Here is a 25,736-nt window from a genome sequence, read left to right as displayed (position 1 = left end):
GCCTGAAAGTTACTTTTTTAAAGTGGAATATTTTTATTACCAACTTGTTTTAGTTAAACTTTACATTTAATCTGAAACTGTATCTGAAATGTATAATTGTTTTGTATAAATGTATCATCTTGATTCTTCTAAGTTGTTCTTTTTTGTCATGAAGCTTTTCTTTTTGTGGTGAACAGACTGCTCAGTGACCCCACCCACCTGTTCCTTATTTCCTTGTATATATGCCTCCTGTAACCCCCTGTCCTTGAGAAGGAACTGGATCTGTGCTTGTCTGTAACCAGCAGACTGTATCTGAGATAATGGATTTCATGTTTGCATTACATAGGCTGTAACCTCCATCTTGCTAGCTGACCCTCTCCCTTGATGGCTTTGATAAAGGAAGTTGCTTCCTGGAAAGACAGGGAGGCATGAACCAGATGGCAATGAATTCAGGGTGGCCTCCAGCCAACACTAGCTGGAAGCTTAGGTGCTCAGTCCAAAACCCAAAAGGAGATGAATTGCTCTAGAAACCACATGAGTGAGCAGATCCTTCCCCAGGTGAGCCCTCGGATAAGACTCCAGCCCCCGGCTGACACTGTATTGTAGTCTCATGAGACTCTGGAGTCTGTGTGTGTGGGTGTGTGTACTTAATCTGCAGGAGATAGGATGATGCTATTTTATGTATGAGTGAAATTTTGTTATTGCTTGTAGACACTATAAATAAAAACACCATTGAGTAGTTGGCCTGGAAATTGATGTGAGCTGAAAACCTTTAAAGCTAAATTTCTAAGGGCAAATTTTTGACCTTTGTCAGTTAGATTAAGAGAACATTACCAATATAATTGAAGCTCTTTTTATTCTCTTACCAATTCCATTCCCTTCCTTCTCACTTCAGGGACAACAGTTATATCAAATTTTGTCTTTATAACCTTAAAAATACCTTTTACAAAAGTGTTTCTATACTATATAATTCATTTAAGGGTGCTATGTCATAAATTGTAGCATTTGTATAAAATTGTATAACCATATCACAATCAATATATAAAACACTTCCATCACTCAGAAAGGTATCTTTGTGCCCCTTTGCAGTTGATCCTCTGCTCTGATCCTGGCCCTAGACAACTGCTTTCTGTCATCATAACTTTGCCTTTTCAATAATTTCAAATAAATGTAATTGTATAGTGCATGGTCTGTTAAGTTTGGTCTATTTTACTCATCATAATGTTTTTGAGATTCAGTCATGTTTTTGCATGCATTACTTAATGTTTTAGTACTTTTTATAGCTGGATAGTATTTCCAAGTATGGCTATACAATAATTCATTTATCTGTTACCAGTTGGTAAAGATTTAGATTACTTCCAGTTTGAGTCTCTTCTGTGTAATAAAACTATGAACATTTATGTACAGAAAAAAAAAAAGAGAGAGAGAAATTATAAAGGTTGGTTCTCATTCTGGGCATTAAATAAGTATGAATAATGTTGTAGAGTATTATTACAGCCCAGAGCACTAAGATTCATGTTGGATCTTTTATTTATTTATTTATTTTTTTCATGTTGGATCTTTTAATGAACACTGCAAAACCAAAATATCATTCCTTTCAATCTCTTTATGTTCATTTAAAAAATGGATGTGTGTCCAGTATGCCGCTTCTGTAACTGTTGGAACGATGTAAATCTAAGAACTCCAAGTAGGAGGTAATATGGACTAGTGTGGCAGAGGAAACATATAGCATTGTCAGAGCCTATGTGCCCAGGACCAACCTTGTAAGTCAGCCCTGAGAAATGAATAGAGCTGGCTCTGGGATGCATGGGGACAGGTCACATTTCAGTCCAGTCGGGGAAGCTGCGAGTTGAAACTTGTTGCCTAAGATTATCGTTTTACACTCTTTGCTGCTGTCACCTTTTTTGGCACAGCCACTGCTGTCTCACTCTGCAGTGGTTTTTCTTTGTCTTGCCTAATCCAAGCGTAGTTATCGGAACAGAGACCTAGAAACAGCTCAGTTGTCAATTAATAGCTATTAATGGCTTATCATTTAGTTCTGTAAATTTACTTAAACCATTGAATGAATGTCCATTCCTAGAATACTACATTGAGAATTAATATGTTAATTAATCCAAATTTGGAAAGCTATAGTACTAAATGTGGAGTTGTTATTAGAAATATTTGCAAAAAAAGAGAAATATTTGCACAACTGAGCATGTGCGCTAGACTAATGCATAAGACTATTTGAAAGTCTCTGTGTGGAAAGACTGATATCAGTGTTAGTCTGTTGGCCCCTTAGACATTAATAAACTCAACCGTCATTTATCTTTATTAAGAAGAGCTTAAGTATGTTTTTGAAATTTAGATCAGATACCTGCTTGACCCTCATAATCTTTCTAAAAATCAGTCCAAGAACTAAGAGGTAATTTTTCTTTCAAATAACTTCTCTATAATAGTTTTACTTTTCTTAGCAAAGAGCTTTAAAAATGTGCTTATTTGTTTATATTTTCAATATTGGGTCCTCAGTGATATAGTTTTTTCCACAGTATCAGCACAAAACTAAAACTCCAGGTTGAATAACTGAATGAAGAAAAAAACAATCATTTAGAACTGCTGATCCAAGACTGGCCATTCTAAGAATCTGACTGTGCCTTTTTTTTTTTTTTTTTAATAGCATGAAGACTTCTTAATTCTTATAAAGTAGGGAAGAAATTAATTGGGTTTCTGCAGTCAAATCAGCTGGTAGGATTCCTTTTTTGTTTTTATTTTGTGGCTGTGTGGTTTAGAGTTAATGTTTGAGAAAGGATAAAGCAGTGAGTAAGACCTGGGTTCGATTCCTGGGCTGGGAAGGTCCGCTGGAGAAGGGAAGGGCTACCCACTTCAGTATTCCGGCCTGGAGAATCCCATGGACTGTATAGTCCATGGAGTCGCAAAGAGTCGGACACAACTGAGCAACTTTCACTTTTCAAAGCAGTGAGTGTGGTCATCAGAAGGAGAAAAATGGAGAAGCACCATGGTGACCCCAGCCTTGGAAATAGGGGTTCCCACACCTAGAAGACAAATTGTTGACACATGGCTAACAGAAATTGTTATACCCTTGCTGAATGATAGCAAAAAGCAGGCTTGGCAAGCAATTACAGATTCTCAGTGAAAAGATGAACTAGACCTTTATAATTATCCAAAATATGCAGAAATTCAAGACAAGGAAGGAAATAGTAAAAAAAAAAAAAAGGTTAACAAATAGTAACTATGATATACGTATGTTTTATGCATTCCAAACACTGTTCTGAGAAGGGATTCATAGACTTCAACAGAAAAGAAAGGTTTGTAGTCCAGTGGACATTATAAATTCAGATAAAGAGATTCACACACTTAAAAAATTGAACTTAAAAGGTGGAATGTGAAGGAAAAAAGCATGTCATACAGACATAGCTTTTTTGATAAATCTAAGTTTTAAATGGTATGTAAGAACCAATAATAGGAATAACTAAATGATTTAAGTTCATCTAATAGCAAAAATTATCAGATTGGATTTTTATGTATGGTTCAATTGTACATATGTGTATATAGATAGATAGATTCTTTTCCATTATACGTTACTACAAGATACTGACTACAGTTTGCTGTCTTAGACAACTTGTTACTCTCAGTTTGGATTTTAAATCTGGCTGTATATTATTTACATGTGACATAATTGACTATAACATAGAAAGATTGGGGAAAAAGGAAAATTCAGTTGAGAGATAAATATGCCAAGATCATGTAGTAACTTGAAACCCTAGCCACACATATTGTAGAGGGCAATCTGACCGGATTTAATCAAATCAAGTATGTGCACGTTCTGTGGCATACAAATTCCACTCTTGAGTGTAGAGCTCAGCAAATAGTTTCAAATGCATTCAGAAGGCAAGACTTACAAGGATATTTATCAACATGTTGTTCATGTCATGGGGAGTTGGTCATTTTGTCCATCACTGAGCAAGTGGATGCTGCTGCTGCTGCTGCTAAGTCGCTTCAGTCGTGTCCGACTCTGTGTGACCCCATAGATGGCAGCCCGCCAGGCTCCCCCATCCCTGAGATTCTCTAGGCAAGAATACTGGAGTGGGTTGCCATTTCGTTCTCCAAGTGGATACACTGAAAGTAATGGATGGATGTATAAAATGCTATGTGGTTCTTAGAAGATACAGATCATGGGTACACACTGCAGTATAATTAGATGCTAAAACATAAAGCTGAATTTTTAAAATACAATGAGAGCTACAAAGTCATGCTATTTGCATTAGTTTACAATGCATAAACACCAATACACTTACCAACACCATGTGTTTTGTTTGTATCACATACATATGCAACAGGTTCGACTCTCTGTGGGGAAAGATAGGAAAAAGGAATTGCAATAGAAAAGGGGTAGTAGTTAACCCATTCACTCATCTACAGGGAAAGCATTCACAGACCAATGAGGATAGTGTATGTGATATAAAAATGTATAATGGTCTCAGCCCCTATAGAGACCTCAAGACAGAAAGTGCGATTAAGTGGTAGCCTGAGTTCCACTTGTGGTGTGGAGCAGTGGGCCCTAGGACAGCAGCTCATCTATAAAATCTGTGAGCAACTCTGAACACAAACAAGAAGGCGGGTCGAAGAGCAGGTGATTTTCTTTTCTTTCAACAGGATGAAGGGAGGGCTAGTCCAAACTTGGAGCAATCAGCCTACCTGGGGTGAGTTTTCCATTGTTTGTGACATTTTCTCTGAGCGTGCCCACAGTCACAGCGTGATCTGGGAAGAGAACTGTCAGTCTTCTGGAGGAATCAGAAGGACCCAGGTCAAATGTCTGATGGAAGAAATAATTCACAAAGAGAGATACTTCCATCATGGTTGCATTGTATAAGATGCTCACCATCATGAGGCATCAGAAAGTGTTGAAAACCCAGTGAAATACTACCACACGCTTAAGGGGATGACTGCCATTAAAAAGTAGTGTGTGCTGGGATGTTCGTAACACCTTCACTCACAATAGCCACAATTTTAAAATGCCAGAAGTTCTACCAAAAGGCATCAAACCAAGCAGGATTTAAAATGTTGTACAAAAGAGCTAATTAAAAAATTGAAATAAAAGAATGAAAGAATATATGATTGCTAATAACCAAAGAGTTAAAAAGTTAGAAAAAGAAAACCTGAGTAAAGAAAAGTTGAAGAAAGGAAATAAACAACTAAGATAAAGTGATTAAATAGGAAACAAAGAAATAATAGTGAAGATCAATAATACCACAAGTTCCTTTGTTCAAAAAATAATAAAGTAGGTAAACATTGCAATCTAGGAAAACTTTAAAGAGAGAGAAAAATATATATGACTGCAAGGTGACACATGAGCTCAGAGACACAAAATGTATATATGAAACCTGATTTCAACAACTTATTCAGTATAAATTTAATAAAGGTGGATAATTTTTAATAAAATTATGATAGATGCAAGGATAATTTGATTAAATAGTTAATAAAATATAAATGGTATTAAAATTAACTTTTTACTCCTCCACTTTCAGATATAGCAAAAGTCATCAGGTTCAGATAGTTTTATATAAAAAGTTCACTAAAACTTTAGAAAACAGCCTTTGTGTATTATAAATAATCAGGTGATTCCCAAACTAGTAAGCTTTATAGAAACAGAGTATAATGATGCGTCATGAAATAATGTACCATGGAAAGCGTGTTTTTAAAATAATTTATAATTAAAAATTATAATCCAAAAGTTAACATTTTGAAATTAAACAGTTACCATATTATTTCTTGAAATAGATGTAGAAAATGTATTTCGTAAAATGCAGAAGATCCTGGTTTGATCCCTGGGTTGGGAAGATTCCCTGGAGAAGGGCATGGCTACACACTCCAGTGTTCTGGCCTGGAGAAGTCCACAGACAGAGGAGCCTGGTGGGCTACAGTGCATGGAATTGCAAAGAGCTGGACATGACTGAGCGACTTTCACTTCACTTCACTTCAGTCAGGAATTTACCTATATGTATGTAGATTAAATGGTTACTTTAATTAATTAATTTGTTTATTTATCCACCCAAAAATATAGAAAACAGTAGTGAATTTTTAAAAAATGTTTCCATTAACGACAAAAGTAAGACAGGGGTACTTGATATCACTATGAAGACCCACTCAAAACTGTACAGGAAAACCTAGCCAAAGCAATCACACACATACACACATACACACGCATTTGTGGGATGTTTGGGATGACAGATTAAAAAAAGAAAACCTCTTTATTCTTAATTGGATTTTCTGTATTTTAAAGTTTGAAATTTAAAATAAGGCATATAAATTTATTTGGCATTTAGACAAATATCAAGAAAGAGAAATTTGGTAACTTTTCTATAAACCATAAATGACCAAATTTATTTTAAAAAAGAATTTAATACTTCCAATGTAATGTATTGATAAAAAATATAGTAGTCATAGCATAAATTTTATTTTTTTTATTTTTATTTTTTCAGTGGGTTTTGTCATACATTGATATGAATCAGCCATAGCATTAATTTTAAAGTTATATAAATCCATATGGAGAAAAACTGATATAAGGTGATGAAGGGGATGATATAATACTTACATGATTATACCACAGACTTTGTCATGAAGAACTTTATCCCCACCAAATATTTAACTTCAATGCAGTTTCAAGAAAAATGGTTACAAGAGATATTTTGGAAAACTACTAGAAAAGAACTCGTTCCAATGTCTCTGAGAAAAAAAATTATGACCAAAATAATCTGAGACAGATATAAAGCAGTCAGGCAGGGGAATTTGCTTTAAACATCAAAGAACATGAGAATCTACTGAAATTAAGCAGAGCAGAACAATAGATAATTCAGTGGAGCAAAACCAAGGTTCCAGAAGTAGACTCCAGCTTGTACTTGTCCTGTGTATATAGTGACAGTACCATGTCAGTTTCGTAGAGCAATGTATTATAAATGAGACATAGAGTCATTATTATAATATCATCATGGTATCATGATGCTCGTATTATGTATGAAGCAGCTCTCTCAGACTTCTTATCAGGGCACTACCCCCATACATGAGGTCTCTGCCTTCGTGACCCATTATCTTACAAAGGCCCCACCTCCAACACCATCACCTTAGGGTTAGTATTTCAGCTTATGGATTTTGGCAGGACCCAAGCATTTAGACCATAGCAAACACTGTGTCGCTTGCCCACTCTTACAGTTTATGAACCTCCTCTTGAGTTCTATCAGAAGAGGATGCTTCTACACCCTGGGTTTGCACATCTCATCTGATGAGGAATCTGGTGCCCCTGTGTCCTCCATACGAGTCTCTATTAATTGTGGAGTGTTGATTGATTTTTCTAAGAATCACCTTGCTGGATGGACTAAGCTCTCACCCCTTCCAACCGCAGAATGTGGGTGTTTGATTGAAGTTTTTCTTCCATGCAAAAATGACCCTAAACATCTCAAGGAAAGCGTGGAAGGATTCTGCTCAAATATCTCTCTTACCTGAGGCTCAGCCTCTCATGGATAGTATGAGAATAAAGACGTCTTTTCTGCATAAATCTTAAGGTAATTGTGAGGATCAAATTAAGTAATACAGATAACAGTACTTTGAAATCCATCAGTTGGATACAAATGTATTATGAGGCCCCAGTGTATATTTTTACATTTGGAATATATTACTTACATATAAGCTATAATCCTCTGTCCAGTTCTAGCTTTCTGCTTAAAAACTAGCAGGTTAGGCCTTACCAAAGTTAAAATAATTACATTCACAAATGAAAACACTTTCCCCTGATGTTCAATTTCTCACACTGGGCCCATTTACCCATTACTCCTACAAAAATTCTTTTGGCTTTTAGAATCATTTTTAAAAGCCATAAAAGCTCTCACACAAATCATGCAAAACCCTTGTTCTGACAACATAAATGTACCATGCATCAAAAAACACATTAAAATTATCCAAGCGGCTATGCAGATGTATCCAGCAGAGAAGACGTCTTTAAAAGGATATTTTTTTGATAAGGAGGCCCCTCAGCAGTAAAGGGCGTGGTGCCTGACCCTCTGAGGTGGGCGAGTCCCACAGAGCAGGGCCGAAGCTTCTGGAAGGTTTGCGTCATGACGGGAGCCAGAAAGGCCAGGGTCCAGGCCACGTGCGGGGACAGGAGAGGGCAAGGGTGGTGTTCTCACACCATGATATGAAGATTTCAAGTTTAGGAAAATAGTCACCCTTTCCACTGAACTTTTCAACTTTTTTTTTTTTTTTTTTAATTTTGTATTGAAGTATAGCCAATTAACAGTGTTGTGATAGTTTCAGGCAGACAGCAAAGGGACTTGGCCATTCATATGCCTGGACCCACTCTCCCCCAAACTCTGCTCGCATCCAGGCTGCCACGTAACACTGAGCAGAGTTCCCTGTGCTTTGCGGTAGGTCCTTGTTGGTTATTCATTTTAAATATAGCAGAGTGTACATGTAAATCCCAAACTTCCTAAGCATCCCTTCCCCACGTTCTTCCCCCACCCCCAGCACCCCAGCAACTATAAGTTCATTCTCTAAGTTTTTGGGTCTCTTTCTGGTTTGTAAATATGTTTGTTTGTATTAATATAATTTCTGTTTAGATTATGCATATGATAGATGTCATGTGATATTTCTCCTTCTCGGTCTGACTTCTCTGTCTGAAAATCTAGAGATTTTCAGTAAATCTCTAGATCCATCCTTGTTGCTGCAAAATTTTTGATTTTCAAACTGGAGCACTTTAACATTGGCTCAATGTAAATTTTTGGCAGCCTTTTTTTTTTTCCTGTGTCCAAACAGAAACCCTGGAGACAGATATGGTCATCCTACAACCCTCTTGATTTGTTGTGCAGATCTGGCTGTATCCACGCTTGGCTTTATCACATATGCACATGATACTTATCTATGTACAAGTCCATATGTCCATGTTTAAGTGAACAGGTATCATGTTTCACCACAAAACCCAGATCAAGAAACATGTTGCCTCAATACCACTCAATGTTGTCCTTATTTTACAGCTTGGTATTGTAAAACATGTATCAGTTGAAAATTAGATACACAGTAAATTAACAATTGAAGAAAAATGACACAGAATACTTTGTTCTTAAGGAATTCAAAGAATACTAAATACTTTGATGTTATGACATATTTGTATGAGTCAGAGGGGTGTGTGTGTGTGTGTGTGTGTGTACTCAGTCCAGTTTCCAATTCTTTGCAATTCTATGGACCACGTTCCTCTGTCCGTGCAATTTTTCAGGCAAGAATACTGCAGTGGGTTGCCATTTTCTAATCCAGGGGATGGGTCAGCAATATGTGCAAACAAATTAACAGTAGAAAATATTATCAATATTTCTTTACAAACACATTATCAACTTACTGTTCAAATCTCTTTGCTCTCTTTGAACTCTATACATTGTCTAGCATTGTATGTTCTGCACTATATTCAGTTTGTTTAAGAACAGTGGGTTCAGTGGCACCTAATATGGAGTATGGGTGGGGTAAATGGTTAATATTTGAAGACCCTAAAGGGTTAGATATAAATGAAATGAAAAACTCAGTAGTTTATTAACAAGCCACACCTAGTGTGTTTCTTCTGTCAGTTTGCAAGTTTCTAGTCTATTGATTGTTATTAGAAAGCCTTTGCCAGTGTCTCTTTAAACTTCTGTCACATGAAAGAGTTCAGTGACATGGTCATTGTAATGTGATAATTGAATCGCATACAACATGTTTCAGGGGTGAAACATTACAAATACACATGTTTTGTTTGGACTTCCTTTTCTCAAAGCTAACGGAAGGATCTCTGATCTGTTATACCAAAACATCTGTTCCAATACCTTGGCATTTATTTTGGGAAAGAGCCTCAGTGTGCATGTTAGGGAAAATAAACTTTCACCTGTATCATGGGACATAAGGAAATAAGTCATAATTACTTTGTAATTAAATACATAAATGTCCTATCATATTTACATTCTCCTTTTTAAAAGATATACTTTTTTGTGTAAGAATGTACAATAATAGCACTTGTTGTCGTTCAGTCACTATGTCCCATCTGACCCTTTGTAACTCCATGAACTGTAGCCCACCAGGCTCCTCTGTCCTCTGCTATCTCCCAGAGTTTGCTCAAATTCATGTCCGTTGAGTTGGTGATGCTATCTAACCATCTCATCCTCTGCTGCCCCCTTCTCCTTCTGCCTTCAATCTTTCCCAGCTCCAGTATGCATGCCTGGGAAATCCCAGGGACAGAGGAGCCTAGAAGGCTATGGTCCTTGGGTTCGCAAGAGTCAGACACAACTAATCCACCAACCACTTGCCCACTTTCCCAGCATCAGGGTGTTTTCCAATGTGTCTGCTCTTCTTAAGGAGTTTAAAGAGTTAGAACAAATTTCTGCCTCAGAAGACAGAAATATTACAGAATGTTACTATGATTTCTCACATATTATTACATTAGTCCTCCTATTAATTACTGCTATTGCTACCAGCCATGTTGTTTAAATAATAACATGTATGTAAAGAAAAGCCAATAATAAAGAGTAATATAAATTTCAAATGAAGTCTTATTTTTCATACTTTTAATTTAGTAACACTCATGCCTATGTGCAAAGTCACTTCAGTCGTGTCTGACTCTGTGCAGTCCTATGGACTGTAGCTCGCCAGGCTCCTCCATCCATGGGATTCTCCAGGCAAGAATACTGGGGTGGATTGCCATGCCCTCCTCTGAGGGAATTTAGTAGCACGTATAATTATTTATTATATATTAAACTATTAGGGTTATCTTGCATATTGCGAGATTATTGTGCTTGTGTGCATGCTCAGCCATTCAGTCATGTCTGACTCCATGGACTGTAGCCCATCAAGCTCCTCTGTCCACGGGATTCTCTAGACAAGCATACTGGAGTGGGCTGCCATTTCCTCCTGCGGATCTTCCCAACCCAGGGACCGAACCCGAGTCTCCAGTGTCTCCTGCATTGGCAGGTGAACTCTTTGCCACTGAGCCACCTGGGAACCCACCATGAGATTATTAGTATCCATTCATTTATTTGTGTTTTGTACCAAATTTTCTGAGGCTTGAAGGGAGGTAGTTTTCTTCTGAGTGTTCTGCTGGGTGCTCAGGGTGGCTACCAAGAAAGGACACATTCAGCCTTAATGAGGTGCCTGGTATTTTTCAGACTTTCCCATTAGAATTAAAATGCCTACCAAGTGTGCCTGAGGATCAAGTGTGTCTGTAGGTCCTGAACATTTCCCTTTCTTTTTATGTGTCAAAACTCTAGACAAAGCGAGCAAACTGTGCCTTTTGAATTAAAAAAAAAAACTCTCTAAATCTTGGAGATTTAGAGTTAACTTATATTGTTTTAAAAAAAATCTGATCTGGAAATAAACAAAATCACATTTTCATTTGCTTTATTGAGATTTGTAAAAATAATATTGGATTCAGACAATTGAAATTTGTTTTCTTTTTCTGGGTTCCGGATGATAATAAGCACTTACATTGGTAGAACACATCAATTTGCAAAGTACTGTATTTCAATGATAGCATTTTATGCTCTAGTCAAGCCCTTCTCCTAACGACAACAGGGCAAATATTTAATATTCTAATTGTGCAAGAAAATAAGGTTCAGTGCAGTGAAGCAACAAGCGTGACATGGTTTGTAGTTACAGTTCAACTGTGCAAAAAGTGAGTGTGATTCTTTTCATCTTGTCTGGAGAAGGAAATGGCACCCACTCCAGTATCCTTGCTGGGAGAATTCCACGGATGGAGGAGCTTGGTGGGCTGTAGTCCATGGGGTTGCAAAGAGTCAGACAAGAGAGAGGGACTAACACTTTGCTCTTATCAGTCAGTTCAGTTCAGTCGCTCAGTCGTGTCTGACTCTTTGCAACCCCATGAATCGCAGCACACCAGGCCTCCCTGTCCATCACCAACTCCCAGAGTCCACCCAAACCCATGCCCATCGAGTCGGTGATGCCATCCAACCATCTCATCCTCTGTCATCTCCTTCTCCTCCTGCCTTCAATCTTTCCCAGCATCACGGTCTTTTCAAACCAGTCAGCTCTTCGCATCAGGTGTCCAAAGTATTGGAGTTTCAGCTTCAACATCAGTCCTTCCATTGAACACCCAGGACTGATCTCCTTTAGGATGGACTGGTTGGATCTCCTTGCAGTCTAAGGAACTCTCAAGAGTCTTCTCCAACACCACAGTTCAAAAGCATCAATTCTTCTGTGCTCAGCTTTCTTTATAGTCCAACTCTCACACCCATACATGACCACTGGAAAAGCCATAGCCTTGACCAGATGGACCTTTGTTGACAAAGTAATGTCTCTGCTTTTTAAAACTGTTATTATCTTAATGTATTTTTGTGTTGTCTTAAACACTTTTGTTGTTGTTCCATTGCTAAGTTGTGTCTGACTCTTGTGACCTCAGGGACTGCTGGAGTGGGTAGCCATTTCTTTCTCCAGGGAACTTTCCAGACCCAGGGATTGAACCTGTCTCCTGCATTGGCAGGCGGGTTCTTCACCACTGAGCCACCTGAGAAGCCACCTATCATGATAACTAAGTTTTTTTTTTTTTTTTTTGCAAATGCTCACTCTTTCATCTTCTGCCTAAATAGACCTCTGAGTGCAGGTAAGGGTCGGATGGGATGAAGGTAAATCATGTGTTCCTAGGAGTGGTGGAGCAGGACTCCTGGGTTCTAATGACTTGCAAGGTCAGTGCATCTACCCCTCTCACATCCCATATTGGGAGACGTGTTGGAGAAGTTTACTTTGGGCCTGTACTTTCTTGGATTCGCCCACAAGACCCCTGCATTTGGTTGCTGTTCCCACGGCTTTCCTTCCCTTCTCCTCCTCTGCCTCTGCCCGGGAGGGCTCTGGACGTCCATCTCTGCCTACGGACTGGTTAGCTTCCCTTTGTCCTCCTGTGTTACTGTTTATTTGAAAACCACTCTCAGATGTCTGAGATTTTCACATGACACAGAGAAAATTATCTGGAACCTAGAAGATCATTTTCCCTCTTAACAAGCTCTGACTTTAGATTTCTCTTCCAGGTAACTGAAAGTTAAGTGTATGAGTATTTCCGTACTGAACAACAGAGTCAAGGTATGGTGTTGACTCGCTTGGTGGGAAGCCTTGGTGTCCCTGACTTTAAATGAAATCCAAAAAAAAAAAAATTAGCTTAATAGCATCAAACGATCATACCATGTTGGCTGTTCAGAGGATACTTAACTAGCAAATGGCAAAACCACAGAAATATCACCCTCCCAAGCAAAATTTCTGATATTTCCTCCTACATTACATCTTTTGTTTCCTTTTCTACATTATGTGCCTTATAAAAAGCATCATAGATGGTTACAGTTTCTTGCTTTCTAGAGCATGAACACACACATGATAACAGTGGGAGTGGGATAGTTAAACACATCTCTCTCAAAATGGTAGAAATGTTTCTTTATTTTTTTAACAGTAGGTAAATGTTTTAATCACTGCATGTTGCATCCATCTGATGTAGATAAGAACTCTATTTTTATAATCTGTCTTTAAATATTCCCCAAGTATGGGCTGTGCTGTGCTTGGTCACTCAGTTGTGTCTGACTCTTGGTGACCCCATGGACTGTAGCCCACCAGGCTCCTCTGTCCACAGGGATACTCCAGCCAAGAATACTGGAGTGGGTTGCCATGCCCTCCTCCAGATCTCATCCCAACCCAGGGATCAAACCCAGGTCTCCCACATTGCAGGCAGATTTTTACCACTGAGCCACCAGGGAAGCCCATTCCCCAAGTATAGCTATAAATAATTGTTAACACCTGTAGAATCCATCTGACTTCTGCATCCAGATAGCCCTGGATTATGGATGGAGGTAGCTTTTCCAAGTCAGCTGATTCTGATGCAGAATCATTAGCGGGTTGTTTCCACTGATTATGCAATATCATGGATTTCTATCGATTAACATTAAGTGCCAGGAGTTTCTCTAATACACAGATACACAGTTTTTGCTAGTAGCCAGCGAAGCTGTCATCTGAATTGACTCCAGGGGAAACAGAATGCTCTCAGCTAAGAAAAACTTGACTGTGATTTCATTTTGTTTCTTAGGTATGAAGAAAAGCAAAGAACACATATCTTTTGGGAATGGCATGCATTTAAAGATGTCATCTTCCTGGTATGATTGTGAATTGTCATCAGATAAGAACATCCGTGCTAACAGATGTTAGCTCAGAGACAGAGCTAACTTTTTGTTTTTAGAAAGAAACAGTGCTACCCAAAAAGAGGTTTTTCTCTGGAGAATTAATACTAATTAGGCATTTACTAAAGATTGATTGATTGCCTAAGTCACTGCAATAAGCTACCTGAAAAACAGAAGGCGTTCCAGGTAATGCTGGTTTATCAGCCCATGAGTGTGTCTAGTGTTCAGGACAGAGGAGCCTGGAGGGCCACAGTCCGTGGGATCGCAGAGTCGGACACGACAGAAGCAACTGAGCACGCACTTTAGATTGATGGGGATGGAGGGAACTTGAAAGAATGCCTGAAATTTAGATTGCGTGATTATTCATAGTGTCCTTGAACTTATTTCTGAAATATTATACAAGGTGCCAGGTGACTCATGAGTGAAAAACATGAAAATTTGATTTTTATTTTCATTATGCATGTTGCATGTGTCATTTATTTTTAAATTTTGTTTACTTTCTGAATTATTAATGCATTCACATGGTTGCAAACCTCAAAGGTGTGGTTGAATATTGAGTGAAAACCGTTCATCTCACTAGCAACTGCTATCCACCAAATTCTTTTCCTAAAGGCTACTAGCATTAATGAAAATTTGGTGTGTTCTCATATAATTAATATGTTTATATACAAATATATTCTCATATATAGTAAAATTATATACATATATATATAATTTTTACCTATTTAAAAATTAGAAAAAGTAATATCCTACTCTTTTGAATCATGGCCTTTTAATTAGTTATTCTTTTTAAAAATATTTATTTATTTGGTTGTGGCAGGTCCTAATTGAGGCACACGGGATCTTTAGCTGTGAACTCTTAGCTATGGCATGCAAATTCTTCCTTTGGCATGTAGGATCTAGCTCCCTGACCAGCGCTCAAACCCAAGCCCCCTGCACTGGGAGCACAGAGTGTTAGCCTATGGAGCACCAGGGAGGTCCCTCAATGAGTTATTCTTGGAGAACGTCCTTTCTTCACATGAACTGCTCTCATTCTTTCTAGAAGAGCATAAAATCTCTTGGTATGATTGGCCTCTATTGATAAACATTTTGGTTTCCAATTTTCTGCTACTGCAAACAGTGGTGCAGTGAATAGCACACTCTATCTCTGTATCTTTTCTCCACACATTTGTAATCATACTTGGACCACTGGGCAGTGTTCACATTCTTGTCTTTCTCTTTGCTGGTTGGTAAAAATCAGTACCCACTTTGCATGTTGATTGTGAAGCTGAAACAGCGTGGTGTTCTTATAAAAGCTCTTAACTATGAAGTACTTAATAAGTAGTATTAGTCATCATAATTAATATGCATGATGGAGAATTATTTAGCAAGTATGTTTACTTTTCTCGACAATAGCACAAACCTGAAAATGTGTTAGAAGGATTAATTTAAAGCAGAATTTGAGAAATTTTTAGAGCTTGAGTTTATTCTAGTCTCACATGTGTATTGAGTTCTATCCAAAATATTTTCCAGATTACTGTTTAATTTGTGATCTTTTGCATTAGAGAGACCACCTTACTTATGTCTTTATATGGTGGCATTCACTCTCAAGGAATTTGAATCTGGAGTTTTTTTTTTTTTTTTTCCTGTTCTTGAGTGAATTAAGGATTTATCTACTTCATGTTTTATGCTAAATATTTAGATAAGTAGTTTCTGAATTTGGCCCTTACTTTTCTGAGATGTACAGGTAGTTAAAATGGGAAATACTAAACAGAATTTTTTTAGATTAAAAACGCACTAAAGAAATTGTTTCTGACCCTTCACAGGACCATAGACTTTAAAGAATAGACATAAATGGAAAAAAAAAATAAAGAATCTATTAAATGGCCACTTTCCATTTTTCAGTTTTATTTGATTGAGATGGCATAAGGTGAGTATTCATGTGAAGAGAAAATGTGCAAGGAAGAATTAACTTGAAAAGATGACTAGTAAGAGCCTATGTTTTTCAGGCCCTCAATATCATCTGAGAGAAAAAAGTTATATCCTAAAACAGACTGAAAACCAGCTAGTATGGTTTAGTCGCTCCGTCTTGACCCACCAGACCCCTTTGTGCATGGGATTCTCCAGACAAGAATTACTGGCGTGGGTAGCCATTCCCTTCTCCAGAGGATTTTCCCAGCCCAGGATCAAACCTGAGTCTTCTGCACTGCAGGCAGCTGTTTACCACGTGAGCCACTAGGGAAGGCCTGAATACAAAAACAAATACAAATCAAGGAAAAAAAAAAAAAAAACTTTAATGCAAAGAGGAAGAGACAGCTCTCCTCTTTTTCCTTAGAGATTTTCTTTGAAAATATGTAGCTGTTGGTTCTTTCTCTGCCCATTTGAGATGTAAATCTCAAAGCATCTTCCCAGTTTTACTGTCCAGGACCATTTTTCTCAAGAAAATACTTTCTGTCTCTTTGAAATGTTCCCCATTTCTCAGTCTCTGTTGGGAGAAGAGGAGAGCTTCTGTAAGCACCGGGCTCCAAGCGAAAGAATTGCCTCTCCTCATAAAGATACGAAAAATTTATTTTTTTCTGAAACCAATTAGCTAACAGATGGTCATCCTAATTACCAGGGGAATTGAGGACGAACTGTGTGTGACAGAGGAATGCTGTTGAAACTGGAAACTAGTTATTGTTTATCTTGAGAGCATGCAAGTAATGGCCTGTATCTGATTGGTAATGTAAGAAGCTGAGATTTCTTTGCTTCTTCATCTCTTAGCAAACAGTCTGTGATGCACATGACATTCTGGTTAAATGCTTATTCAATAAGGGGCACTTGTTTTCTTTATTTTATACCTTTCTGGGAAATATTTACGGGGTGGAAGGGAATTTTGTTTTTAATTATATTTCCTAGGCACTAGTCAGAATTATTAAGATTATTAGAAGTATTTTTCAATAAATATCAGTTAAAGATATATATATATATATATATACACACACACACACATATATATGTATATATCTCCTGAAATTCTTTTAAGTCCATAGCCTTCTTTTTGGAGGAGAAGGAAATGGCAATCCACTCTAGCATTGTTGCCTGGAGAATCCCATGGACAGAGGAGCCTGGTGGGCTGCCATCTATGGGGTTGCAGAGAGTCGGACAAGACTGAAGTGATTTAGCAGCAGCAGCAGCTTCTTTTTTTGGTTAGCGCAAGGAAACCAATTTAATCCTAAAACTCAATGGGAGATGAGATGTAGTAATTTATTTTGTTATCACTTGAAATTAAAATCCATAAAATGTTTTCAAAACTTTGATATTCCATTGACATTTAGTAATCAAAGGCAGCTTAAGAAGCTTGATTTGTAAAAATTATTTAGTTTTCCTCATGTAACTTATAAGTACTGACCATATCAGGTTAATATACACATTTTAAAGTCATTTTTGGCTAAATATTGCCCAATCACTCTCCAAAACTTGCATCAACTAAAAACCTATTATTTGCATATGAAGGTTTCACCAAAGATATAATATTTTTAAAGTATCTCATTTTATTAGTGACATATATATTGTGTATATCATATGTATATGATTTCTGTGAATTCTGCCATCAAGTTTATGATATTCTCAGATAATCAGCCCACTTTTATTATTTCTGGAATTATGGTCATAAAATCAGAATTATTTCTTCCTTAAATGCTTGGAAGGACCCACCTTCTAATTAGGTTTTACCAGTAGTTTGCTGTACTCATTTTATGATGTGTCTATTTAGGTAGCTGTCTATCTTTCTAGTTACCCATCAGTCATCAGCTTTTCAATAATTTCTAAGTTAATTACAAGTATCAGTTGAGTCTGGTGTAAATGCTCCAACATACATATCTTTAAAGTTCATCTTGTTAATGCAAACTATATATACAAACAAAAGCACATATGTAAGTGTACTTTGTCTGAGTATTAGCAAACACGTACACCTGTAATCTAAACCTCTGTCAAGATATAGAAGATCATCATCACTTCAGAAATGTTCCATGTGGCTCTTCCAGGTAAATATTAATGCCATCCTCACTCTCCAGAGCTAGTTAATTTCCTGATTATTTTTCTGCCACAGTTTATTTCTGCTTTTTAGAAATGCATGTAAATGCAATGATACAATAAACTCCCTTTTGCATGAAGCTCCTTTCACTCAGTCTAATGTTTCTGAAATTCATTCATGGTATTGTGTGTATCTCATGCCATTTTGTGGTTGTTGTTTTGAATAGTTTTTATCCTATGAATAACCAGTGTATTTATTCATTCTTGTATTGGTGGGATTCTGGACTGCTTCCAGGTTTTCTTTTTCTATTATGAATCAAGCTACTATGCATATTGTTGTGTAAGTCATTTTGTGAACATGTGTTTTCATTTCCCTAGGTATGTCCTCAGGATACATCTGAGTTAATAAAAAATGGCCACATCTTTTTCAAAAGTGGTTGTACCATTTTACATGCCCACTAGTAATATATGAGTTCTGCTTGTTGAAATCATCAGCAACATTTGGTGTTATATAGTGAAAGTTCATGGTGGTTTCAATTTCCACTTTTATAATGAATGCAGTGTGTGCTTTTTCACGTGTTTATTGCTCATTTTAAGAACTCCTTTCCCGATTTTAGTTGGGTTGTTTCTTTTGAATATTACGCTAAAGTGTTCTTTGTCTATCCTAGATACCTGTCTTTTGTTAAGTATGTGATTTGTGGGTGTTTTTAAGTCTGAGGTTTGCATAATCTTTTTTTTATGTGATGTAATGAGCAGAATTTTTAATTTCATGTAAGTCAAATTAATTTTTTCTCCCCCCCCCCCCCAATTTTCTTGAGCGTCCCTGATAGATCAGTTGGTAAAGAATCTTCCTGCAATGCGAGAGACCTGGGTTTGATCCCTGGGTTTGGAACATCCCCTGGAGAGGGGAAAGGCTACCCACTCCAGTATTCTGGCCTAGAGAATGCCATGGACTATATAGTCCATGGGGCCACAAAGAGTAGGACACGATTGAGTGACTTTCACTTTCACTTTCTTTCTTTTATGACCCATCTAAGAAGCTTTGCTCCTCCCCTTATGATATTCTTCTAAGTTTTTTTCTAATGCCTTGATAGGTTTAGTTTTTATACTAAGATTTATGATCCATCATGTGCAAATTATATATAGTGAAAAGAGGTGGTAAAATTTGATTTTTTTTAAAGGAGGTGAAATTCATATAACAGAAAAATTCATTCATAATGTTTTACAACAATCAACTTTACTCAATTTCAAAACACTTTTGTCACCCCAAAAGGAAACTCCTATTCATAATCAATTGCTCCCTGTTCTTACTACTCCTCAGCTCATGGCAACCACCAATCTACATTGTTTCTATGAATTTGCCTATTCTGGAAATTTCATGTAGGTGAAATCATAAAAGATAGGACCTTTTGTGTCTGACTTCATTCACTTAGCATAAAGTTTTTAAGGTTCATCTCAGTTGTAACATATGTCAGTACTTCACTAATTTTCATAACTATGTAATACTCCACTGTGTAGATCAACTACAATTTGTTTATCCATTCATCTCTTCATGGACTCTTGGGCTATTTCAATCATTCCGCAATTGTGACAAGCACTGCTGTGAACATTTTTGTATTTATTTGAATGCCCATTTTCAGTTCTGTTAGGTAGATATACCTAGGAGTGGAATTGGTGGATCAGTTCAGTTCAGTTCAGTCACTCAGTCATGTCCAACTTTTTGTAACCCCATGAACTGCAGCATGCCAGGCCTCCTTGTCCATCACCAACTCCCAGAGTTTACCCAAACTCATCTCCATTGAGTTGGTGATGCCATCCAACCATCTCATCCTCTGTCATCTGCTTCTCCTCCTGCCCCCAATCTTTCCCAGCATCAGGGTCTTTTCCAATGAGTCAGCTCTTTGCATCAGGTGTCCAAAGTATTGGAGTTTCAGCTTCAACATCAGTCCTTCCAATGAACACCCAGGACTGATCTCCTTTAGGATGGACTGGTTGGATCTCCTTGCAGTCCAAGGGACTCTCAAGAGTCTTCTCCAACACCACAGTTCAAAAGCATCAGTTCTGCACTCAGCGTTCTTCACAGTCCAACTCTCACATCCATACATGACTACTGGAAAAACCATAGCCTTGACTAGATGGACCTTTCCTGACAAAGTAATATCTCTGCTTTTAAAATGCTGTATAGGTTGATCATAGCTTTTCTTCCACGGAGTAAGCGTCTTTTAATTTCATGGCTGCAATCACCATCTGCAGTGATTTTGGAGCCCAGAAAAATAAAGTCAGCCACTGTTTCCACTGTTCAGATGGTAACTTTAGGTTTGACTTTTTAAGACACCAAACTCTTTTTCACAATGACTGAGCTATCTTCCATTCTTGCAAGCAATGTCCAGGTTTTCAATTTCTCCACCTTTTCAGTTCACCATTCATTTTTTATTCATTTTTTTTTCTATTGTAGCCCTTTCACATGAGTAGCCCCTTTTTGTTGTAAGATTCATTAATTTTTCTATTAATATTTGTAGTTTATCTGTCAGTGTTTGTTGAAAAGACTTTGTTTACTTATTGAATTATTTTGGTACTTTTAGTAAAAAACAAATAAACATATAAATATGTAGCTTTCTAAATTCTATTCTGTTTATTTATGGCAAATCCTTATGTCAATATGTTGTCTTTATGTGTGTGTGTGTGTATGTACCTATATCTGTGTATACTTTATTAAGGAATCACTGACATTCACAGAGCTGTACATTGGAATGCATATAGTTTAATGTGTTTGGAGATGAGTATACTGTGAAACCAAAGTCTGTGCCATAAACATCTATCACCTCCAAAAGCTTCCTTCCACAAAAGCTTCCAAAAGCTTATTCATTATTTTTATTATTATCATTTGTGAATGGAAAGATCACTTAACATATGATTTACCTTAGACTTTTTAAAATACATAGTATAATAGTGTTAACTACTGGTGCCATGACAGACAGTAGACCTCAAGGAATCATTCTTCTTGCATATATAACTGTATAACTAAGACTTTTACTCTTTTACTAATAACTCATTATTTCTGTTTCTCCCAGCTCCTGTCAATCACTATTCACTCTCTGCTTCTGTGAGTCTGTGTTAGAGTCTTCAGATAAGTGATATTATGTAGCCATTTGTCCTTTTCATTTGGCTTATTTCACTTACCATAATGTCCTCCAGGTTCATGCATGTTTCAAGTGGCAGGATTTCCTTCTTTTTCAGGCTGAATCATATTTAATCATATGCATATACCACATCTTCTTTATCCCCTCATCCATCAATGGACACTTAGGTCTCTTCCATGCTTTGGCTATTGTGAATAATGTTTCAGTGGAAATAGAAGTACATTTATCTCTTTGAGATTGTGATTCCTCCTCCTCTTGATTTATACTCACAAGTGGGATTTCAACACTGTTTTGCTTATAGAGCTGTATAGTAAGTGTTGAGATTATGTTGAAAAGAATTCCAGTTTTTTCCCTTATTTTTTCTATACTAGGTTCTTGAATTTTCATGTAAATTTAAGAATCAGTTGCTAATATTCACAAAAAGCCTGCAGCTGTTATGACCCAGGCTATATTTGATCTGTTGATCAATTTCTGCTGCTGAATGCTAGATTGACTCCATGGTGGGAAGGAAACATTTGCAGCATGATTTCAAATATATGGACTGTATTTTGTAGCTACTTACAATCCAGTAGATATTTTCAATCTAACTATTTATAACTTTGGGGATTTTTCTCTTGTGTGTTGAGTACCCCTCAAGGATTCTATGACTTTGCGTGGTTCTGAATGCTCTGTTCACTGTGGTTTAACTCTAGTAATTAGTGGGGGAGGGACAACCTGCCCTTCCGAGCGAGGTGTGTCCTCTTCTGCTTTCTATGTGTTTGAGATGAACTACCTTCTGGAAGTTAGCTGCGAACTGGGATACTTCCCTACTTCTTAATACTCCTTTCAAAGTCTGGACCGCCATACTTTAAAATTAGTGTAGATGGCCCTGGCACCTACTGCAGTTGGAACAGGGTTCTCGCAGTTAGTCACTTTGAGAATCCGATGCCATCTCCCACTTCACATCTTTTGACCTTTATTAGCTTGCATTTCTCAGGAACTTCTCCCTCTGTAAGTGCTCCTCCTTCCCGTCCTTCTAGCAGTGATTAATTCCAAGCAGGCTTTGCTTTGTGTCTGATTCCATCAGCTTTTTATCTGCTGCTTGATTTTACTTCAAGGAGACATACTTAAAGACATAGTTGATTATGTTTAGCTTCAACAAAGGAGGTTATAGAAACACAGATGGATATTGATGAGTAAGAAGAAAAGTTATTTATTTTTGTTGAAGCCTTTTTATTTTTAATCTGGAGTGTCTTAGGAGGTCTTCTAAATGTAAAACTTAGAAACAATGACTCCTCCAACAACAACTTCTTGATTATTGGTCTTAAATGCACTCAAGTTTTGTGATGTTATATTTTGCAAGGCTTTTTAAAACTCATTTTGTTTTGTGTCTTTGTTTCTTTTGCTTTGTTTTGCTTTGTTGTTGTTGATAAATGTTCATTAGTTTTAGTGCCAGGAGAACTATGGGAAATCATTTTTAAGGGACAGTTACTGGGTTTTGACTATTTCTTTAGATGTGTTCAGTTTCATATAGAGCTGAACATGTTGTATTAAAAAAATAAAGATTTGTGCACTCCATTATCATTATGAACCCATTCATTTTTTAGAAGTTTTTGTAAGAAACAATACTTTGTAACTGACATAAAGATGACCCCCTGTGTTTATGAACATGAAACATATGGAACCACAGCTCTTTAATAATTTGTATATGCCAGAGTGGGAAATTATCTTAACTTAGGTGCACAGGATCAGAGCTTGTAAACATTCAGATTAAATTAAAAATGAAGACTGAAAAGTCATATGGAGAAAGCCAAGAAATAAGAAACTTACAGTGGAAAAGTAGAGCAGAACTACTTTCTAAAATAGTAAACCCTGCTATAGAGTCTCAAGAATTAAAACAAGTTGGTATTTCCATGAATATGGGAATAGAGCAACAAATGAAAAAAAATACATCCTAACCTACAGAAATAGACTCAAATAAATATAGTATTTCTATTGTATTTTTGTCTTGAATATAATATTATTTATTAGTTTTTAACAAAATTTTAGTCTTTTACTTGTAAAATAAGTAACAATGAGTTCCTATTCTCCCACTATGAAATTAATACAAATCCAAAGTTTGACTATTTTGTTACTGGGAATGGAGAAGTGAGCACTCTCATACATCTTTGTGGGAGTGAAAAATTGTGCATCCCATATGCAGATGACTTCATTAATACTAATGAAAATAAGGAATGCATTTAACCTTGGGCACAATGGTCTTTCTTGTAGGATATTATTCTACAGATATACCTTTACAAATACGAAAGAGACAAATGAATAGGTTCAGTTTTTGCAGCATTTCTCCAAAAATAAAGAATTGAAAACAATATGAGTTATGAAACATTTATAATTCATACAAAGAAACATAATTTATACAATGTAGATATAAAGCATATTTTATTTTAAGCTTGTTAATATGTCATTTCAGTTTTTGTAATTTTGTTGATCTTATGTCAGCCTTATATATTGAGAACTGAGAGACATGGGTTTAAATCTCATCTAAACTAACAGTTTTTATGTCTTCAGGATAGAAATGCAATTGATTTTTAAATAATTAAAGGATCTTGATCAGTCATCTTATTAGTTTAATTACTTGTGAAATATTTTGGATTTTCTACATAGGAATGTACTCTTTCTTCTGTGATTAAATTTATAGATCAACTTAGCCAGATTAAGGTATCCAGCTATTTGATCAAACACTAGTCTAGATGTTGCTGTGAAGATACTTTTTAGATGCAGTTGATATTTACAATCAGTTGACTGTCAAGCAAAGGAGATTACCCTCAATAATATAGATGGGCCTTTAGTTGAAGGCCTTATGAACAAAGAACTTATGAAGTTTCCTAAAAACAGAATTCTGTCTCCAAACAGCAATATTGAAACCATGCCCGAGTTTCTAGCCTTTAGACCCAAGACTGTAGCTTTGACTCTTCTCGGATGTTCAGCCTGCCCACTTGCCTTGCAGATTTCAGACTGTCCGGCCACTCTGCGTTTGTGTGTATATAGGCATATATATGCGCATAAATATGTATACATGGAAATGAAGGAAATGATAAAAAGTCTGATGCAAAATCTGCATTATATTATATAAATTATAAATATATCATCCTTTATATACTTTTTATAGAAAGTAGAGATTAATACAGCTTTCTGGACTTTTTTCCTGATTTTTAAAAGAAATGCTGGAAGTTTTCTATCATTAAGAATTAATTTGTTGTCATATTCCTAAGCTATTTTAAGTTTTAGAGCTCTCAAATATTTCCTTCCTTAAGTTGTGTTTTGTTTCAATATCACTTTTGGAATATTAAATACATGGGTTTTAGTTTGTATGTAGGATTCTACACAGATAATAGATGACATGATAAACATCAAGATGGTATAATTTGCACTCTTTTTCCTTTGATCATTGGCATTATTTTTCTTGTAAACTTGCATAAGTTAAAGGGGTGTGCCTAGAAGAAAAGAAAATGACTTCTAGCCAGCACTGAATGTAGTGGCGTTCAGCTGGGTGAAGGAGAAATAGCCATACCTTAACTTCAAGTTAGATACATGATTAAAATGAAAATCACTTCATACTATACATTTTCTAATTGTTGATATTGCTGTAATTATTACTGGAATAAAATGTATTATACTTCATTCTGGCCTTTCTTTTAAAAAAATGTGAGAACTTATAAAAATAATATTTAATGGCTTATTATTATAATGCCTATCAAAATATAAGCCTAAATGGAAAAAAAAAATATATATATATATATATAAGCCTACATGGTGTTTGTTGCATGAAATAAGAGACCCATTTATACATTTCAAATTAATTATTTATAAAATTTAATAAATATAATTTTTAGTCCCACTTAATGCTAAAGGTGACATACAGTAAAGTCTAGAAAATATTTTTTAAACTTTGGAATTTCCCAATTATAATGTAGTTAGCTTATTCTTTAATTATTCTTATTAAATAGTTTGGCCTTATGATCTGTACTTTGTATTCTACTGAAATTACCTCAAATATCTAGTTAGTTATTTTAAAGAGAATGTCTTAAGAACAATTTTTTAAAGCTTTTAGTAAAGAAACTCTTCTTCAAGTTGAATGGCTTTTGTAAATATGTTTATAATTCATATATCTTTATATATAACTTTTCTATGATCTAATTTTTATTTGATAGTATAATCATTATTTTCATTTTAATCATGATATCATCATCATACATTATCTTTAATCAATATTTATGTCTCAAGGGCAATGTCTATTTCTTTATTGCATGATCACTTTTAATTTTCAAAAAGAACTCTATAGATTAGACACTGCTCATTCAAATTCTCAGATGCAGGAGCTGAGACCCAGAGAATAGATAATTTGTTCAATATCAGAGAGTTGGTAAGTGCAATGAGACCCAGAACTTTCTGATTCCATGAAGCAAACTTTTAG

This window comes from Muntiacus reevesi, chromosome 10 (assembly GCF_963930625.1).
Source record: "Muntiacus reevesi chromosome 10, mMunRee1.1, whole genome shotgun sequence".
Lineage (NCBI taxonomy): Eukaryota > Metazoa > Chordata > Mammalia > Artiodactyla > Cervidae > Muntiacus > Muntiacus reevesi.
This window is presented reverse-complemented; position numbering follows the sequence as displayed.